Source organism: Capsicum annuum, chromosome 3 (assembly GCF_002878395.1).
Source record: "Capsicum annuum cultivar UCD-10X-F1 chromosome 3, UCD10Xv1.1, whole genome shotgun sequence".
NCBI classification, from domain to species: Eukaryota; Viridiplantae; Streptophyta; class Magnoliopsida; order Solanales; family Solanaceae; genus Capsicum; species Capsicum annuum.
In genome coordinates this window covers 41,746,330-41,753,291 of record NC_061113.1, presented here as the reverse complement: position 1 = coordinate 41,753,291, position 6,962 = coordinate 41,746,330, and positions in this window count along the sequence as shown.

Here is a 6,962-nt window from a genome sequence, read left to right as displayed (position 1 = left end):
ATAGGTTCAAGAACTCACCTGGCAAGGAGGAATACTTTTTTTCAAAGACTGTCGGCTTAAAGAATTTTAGTAAAGAAATTCTAAAATTAATATGGTATTAAATACTTAAACTTAGACCTAATTTTTTTTCCTTTCCTTTGCAACCTACGTCAATTTTTGTGGAAATAATCCTAAACCTAAAGTGAATTCCTAATATAAACAAATTCTAATTCAAAAGTGAATCTTAAAACTAATAAACAAAAGATTAAATAAATAATAATTTAAAAAATAGTAAAAGACGACTTTGTCTATTATAGAGTCTTTTAATGAAGGGCAAAAAGTTTAATTCACTTTTCTAAGGGTCTTCACACTTTTAATATATTATAGATATAGATACACATATCACTACTAAAAAAAAGAAAAAAACTGACCAAAGAAAATCGACCACAAATTGTGGTCGGAAAAAAACGACCACAAGCAGTCGGATTTAATTTTTTAATTTTTTTTCAAAAACTACCACGAGTGGTAGATATTTTATTTTAAAAAATTGAAATAATTATTAAAATAAATTTAGTATTAATTATTATTTATTTTGCAAATGAAAAATAAAAAAATAAAAAACCGACCACTTGTGGTCATTTTTTTTTTAAATAATTAAAAAATATATATAAAAAAACTGACCACAAGTGGTCATCTTTTTGATTATTTTTTTTTTTTCAAAAAACCGACCACAAGTGGTTGGATTTTAATTTTTTTTAAAAAAAGCTACCACAAGTGGTAGATTTTTTATTTTAAAAAATTAAAATAATTATATTATTAATTATTAGTTATACCATTGAAATCTGTCATAATGTAATTGAAAGATGAAAACTGATCTTTATAGTACGTATTTGAAAGACGATGTTTTATAGCACGTATTTACAGTCATAATAATGTAATATATAACAAATAATTCATCAGAATATAACGAACATGTTCTATTATAAGTTACTATAGACTTGTGGATGTGATATATATCGTACGAATTCGAAAGTTTATATATATATATATATATATAAATAAAAAATTTGGATATTTATATATGATGTATTAGTGATTGATTGATGAAAGATGTAGTCAAAACCTAGTTTATTATTAAGCTAATCAAATATAATGAATCGATCACTCATCTGAGTATGTATAACAAACACATCAGATTATTTTATTGGATAATAATAACTTATGTATGTATATGTGATATATATAGTACGTATTTAGAACTTGATATAGTCGATAGTATGTGTATGTGTATGTATAGGTATACGTATATACTACTAGATACATTTTATACAGTAAAGGTATATTAATGACATAAGATAATGTAATCTATAATTCATTCGAGTATTTGTGAAATACGTTGTATATTATTATGGGGTAGTAATATAGTGTATGTGATGTTTATTGTACGTATTTTAAAGCTGATAGACAGTTGAATATATGTTTATATACGTGTATCTCGTGTAGTGACGTATGTAGTAATCAAAAGTTAGATAACTGAATCCATATATCAAAATTGTATGACTGATGCGTTGACATATATGCTGTAATCATTTTATTAAAATTGTGTACATGTGATTGTTTTTTAATAATAATTTGTATAAAAGCAAGTCGAACAATTATATAATATGAAAAACGTCACATTATATTATTGGATAGGTTACTCGTGTACGTATGTGATGTATATAGTACTAATTGATATAGTTGATAATGTGTATATATATGCGTGTGTATGTATAGGTATATATATATTGTGTCAATATAATGTAGATACACGCAAATTAACGTAATAGAAATAATCGATAATTTCTTTGATTAACTCATTGTTTTACGAGCGAGGTATATATATATATATATCAATTAATTTTGCAAATTTCGATAATTTTTTGGTTACTTAACTTTTAATTACGATATTTTATACATTATTTATAATTAACTTAAAATTTTAATTTATAATAACTTAATTTTAATTAAAATTTTAATTTACGATAATTTACCAATTTTCAACAAACTAATGTCTATCAATTTTTTATTTGTTTATCAATTTTAACAAACTAATGTTTAGGATACATTAATAATAACTTAATGTTTAACAAAATTTTATTTAATATTTTATGAAAACCGACACCATGTGGTCGGTTTACATAAAATATTAAAAAAATAAATAAATTGCTAAATGACCTAACCCTACCAGCCCCTCCAAAACAAAACAGAACCGGCCTCCCCAAAACAGAAACACACACACACACAAAACACGATACACACACAAATTAAAGACGAAACCCTCCACCATCTACCGTCGTTTCCGCCGTTTCCCGCCATCCCTAGCTTTGGTAAGTTCGAAAAACTTCAACTCTCTGTATTTCATGGTAGATACTGGGTTTGTTGTTGTTGTTGTATACTAGGTAGAGATACTAGGTAGAGATTTTGATTCTTGAATTTTTTGTTGGATAATAACATAGGTAGTTTTTGGTTTTAGTTTATTTTTTTCATTAATTATAGTCATTTTTAGTTTATTTTAGTTTATTTTTTTCATTAATTTTTTGTTGGGTAATAGGCAGGTTGTTGTTGAATTTTTATTTTACTTATTTAAAAAATGAAGAAATAATTAATTACTTAATTAATTGTAGTTTATTTTTATCATTAATTATAGTCAAACTAAAAAATTTATTTTAAAGCACTAATTTTAGTTAGGTCAAAGTAAAAAAATTATTTGTTTTAAAGCATTTGTTCTAGTTATTATGCTTCATTACTTAAATTTAGTTAGTTCAAAGTAAAAAAAAGTAATTTAAATTCCCATTTAGTTAGTTGAAGATTCAAGTTTAGTTAGTTCAAAGTAAAGTTTCAATTTTAGTTAGTTCAATTTTAGGAAAATTCCATTTAGTTAGTGCAAGATTTGAAAAATTGTAACATAATTTTAGTTTGTTCTAATGGGTTGTTGGAATGTGATGTTATCGTTTGACAGAATTCGAATTCAGGAAAAGGAATGCGTTGCTTTTTTTTCGGTGACCGCTTGTCTCTTTGACTTTAATTTAGGCCAAGCAAAGATAAGTTGACTTTTCCCCTAATTTGTTTTAATGAAATCTTGTTATTTTTCATATTGAAGTCTAGTGAAGCCGTGTGTGGCTAGTTTCGATTCACTAGCCTTGTTGTCTTCTTTTTATTCTTCATATTAAAGTCTAGTGAAGCCGTATGAGGCCTTGTTCGATTCACTAGCATTGTTGTTGACATCTTGTTGGTCTTGTTGTTGCTTGGTTCCTGTTTTGTGAGAATTTCTTAGTTTTGAATGTAGTTTTATTTTGAGACTTAGTTGGTTGAAAATGGTTAAGTTTAGGGACTTTAAAGGGGATATTTTAATTTTAAATATGATTTTGTTTTGAGACTTAGTTGGTTGAAAATGGTTAAGTTTAGGGACTTTAAAAGGGATTTGTTTGTGTTGAATGGGGTTTTGTTTTGGCATTTAGTTTGTTGAAAATGGTTTAGTTTAGGACTTTTAAAGGGATTTGTTTGTGTTTAATGGGGTTTTGTTTTGACACTTAGTTGGTTGAAAATGGTTAAGTGTAGGGACTTTAAAGGAAATTTTTTTGTGTAGAATGTGGTTTTGTTTTGAGACTTAGTTTGTTGAAAATGGTTTAGTTTAGGAATTTAAAAGGGATTTGTTTCTGTTGAATGGGGTTTTGTTTTGACACTTAGTTTGTTGAAAATGGTTTAGCTTAGGACTTTAAAAGGGATTTGTTTGTGTTGAATGGGGTTTTGTTTTGACACTTAGTTTGTTGAAAATGGTTTAGTTTAGGACTTTATGTGTTGAATGGGTTTTTTTTTGACACTTAGTTTGTTGAAAATGGTTTAGCTTAGGACTTTAAAAGGGATTTGCTTGTGTTGAATGGAGTTTTGTTTTGACACTTAGTTTGTCGAAAGTGATTTATTTTAGGACTTTAAAAGGGATTTATTTGTGTTGAATAGAGTTTTGTTTTGACACTTAGTTTGTCGAAAATGGTTTAGTTTAGGACTTTAAAAGGGATTTGTTTGTGCTGAATGAAGTTTTGTTTTGACACTTATTTTGTCGAAAATGATTTAGTTTAGGACTTTAAAAGGGATTTGTTTGTGCTGAATGGGGATTTGTTTTGACACTTAGTTTGTCGAAAATGGTTTAGTTTAGGACTTTAAAAGGGATTTGTTTGTGTTGAATGGGGTTTTATTTTGACACTTAGTTTGTTGAAAATGGTTTAGTTTAGGACTTTAAAAGGGATTTGTTTGTGTTGGATGGGATTTTGTTTTGACACTTAGTTTGTCGAAAATGGTTTAGTTTAGGACTTTAAAGGAGATATGTTTGTTTAGAATGTGGTTTTGTTTTGAGACTTAGTTTGTTGAAAATGGTTTAGTTTAGGACTTTAAAAGGGATTTATGTGTGTTGAATGAGGTTTTGTTTTGGCACTTAATTTGTTGAAAATGGTTTAGTTAGGACTTTAAAAGGGATTTGTTTGTGTTGAATGGGGTTTTGTTTTGACACTTAGTTTGTTGAAAATGGTTTAGTGTAGGGACCTTAAATGAGATTTTTTTGATTTGGAATGTGCTTTTGTTAGGTGACTTCGTTGGAAGATGGAACCTGATTGTAGCTGGATATTTAACCGGAACAACGCTAATAGAATGGGTATTAGGGAGGAATTTGTTGAAGGTGTCAAAACATTTGTTGAACATGCTAAGACACTTGATGTATAGACACGTTTTGGGGTTATTCGTTATCCTTGTGTTAGATGTAATGGTATAAATCTTGTAAGTGAAGACGATGTAAAGTAACATCTTTATAGAAAGGGGTTTCACGAGGACTTCTTAAGAATGCATGGTATTCATGGCGATGTTGCGCAAAATAACTTTGTTGTTGGAGAAAGTAGTAGGTCTGTAGGGCATAATGAAAATCAAGATACTAGGATGACAGAAATGGTCCACGATGCATTTGGGATGCAACACGAGGTTGACTTTAGGAAAAATGTTGAAGATGTTCCTAATAGCGAAGCGGATAATTTCTACAAAGAATTGCATGCTGCTAGTCATCCATTTTTTTATGGGTGTTCGCACTCTCGTTTGTCTGTTGCTGTTAGATTGTTAAGTATTAAATATGACTGGAATATTGCGGAAGGAGGAATGGACTCAATTATAGACTTTATTAAAGAGTTAGTTCACCTTGGCATGGAGGTTCCTGATTCTTTCTACAAGGCAAAAAGATTCGTGTCAAAGTTAGGTCTCTTGTCGGTTAGAATTGATTGTTGTGAAAATGGCTGCATGTTATACTTTAAGGGAGATGCTGACCTAGAGTTCTGTATGTTTTGTCTGCACCCTAGATATAAGCGTGGTTCTATTGGGAAGCAAATTTCTAATTCGAGGGCCAGACTTCACTTACCAGAATATTGCAAACGGAGAGAATTACACTTGCAAGAGGGGCCCAATGGCAATGTTCTTAAGCCAAAGGCTAGTTGAACTTTCAAGTTGGAACAAAAGCGACAAATATATGAGTGGGTCCAAACTTTAAAGATGTCGGATGGGTATGCCTCAAATTTGGGAAAGCGGGTTGATATGTCACAAGGAATCTTGCATGGAATGAAAAGCCATGATTTTCATGTTTTCATGGAACAATTACTTCCAATTGCTTTTATTAGTTTACCTGAAAACATATGGAAACCAATAGCAGAGATTAGTTTGTTCTTCAAAGACTTAAGTGCCACCACATTAAAAGAAAAAAATCTGGCGTGAATGAAAAGTAATATTGTTGTTATCACCAACAAGCTGGAAAAGATTTTCCAGCTAGCGTTCTTCGATGTAATGAAACATGTTCCTATTCACCTTGTCCATGAAGCTCGGCTAGGCAGTCCAGTTCAAACAAGGTGGATGTATCCATTTGAACGGTAAGCATTTGCAACTTATTAAAATGCATACATATTTATTTTAAATATAGTAAATATCTAACCTTGACATTATTGTACAGCGCAATTGAAAAATTGAAAAGAGGTCCCATGTAACACCCCAATTCGCTGAACTGGAATGCTACACGGTGCTCATGATCCCGAGGGACCACAAGCTAACCCATGACTGATATTTGTACCTGTATACTGCAAATCATGATATAATAATGCAGAATACATAGAACTGTAAGACCATAAGGTTTAACTGAATAAAATTATGTGGGTGAAAATACCTAAAACAACTCAATCTGAAAGCTAAGTCTGAATGTAAATCTGAACGTAAATCTAAAAGCCTCTAAACTATCTGAATAAGGAGTTGAAGGAACATGTCTCTAACTAACTCCGTAAAATTGAACTGAAGAAATAAATAAATGTATCAAATCATATTGTCCTCGAATTAGTGAGGACTCACAGTGTCTCTGCGACTGGAATGCTACCGCTACTGCTGGGCTGGAGCTTGTGTCTCGGAACCTATGGTGTAACATGAAAAGAAAGCACCATAGTGCAAATGCATCAGTACAACTGGAGTACTGAGTATACGAGGAAGGTAGACTGAACATAAAGGGTTTCATGCATGAACAACAATGATAGACTAATATGAACGTGGGAGTACAAACACACATATATAGAAACTGGGATCGTGAATACGTGATAGCATGACTTGTAAGCTAATACATGGTTTACTAATAACTGTCATGACTGATACTGAAACTGATAACATGGACGACTGTATCTGACAGTCCTGTATATACTGAAATCTGAAGAACGCCCTGAGTTCTTTTACTGAGACTGATACTGAAACTGTGGGAAGTAGTGTTTAACCGACATGCCCCATGTATGCCATTATCAATAAGCTGGGGTCCAATCTCTGCCCCGACTGGAGGGGTGTCCATACCGTGCCACGGGTAAGGACAGCCTGTGAGTGACCCTTATCTGGCGGGTACTCAATGAGAACGGTAGGAACCCTAAACTGATGGGTTAAGACACCTC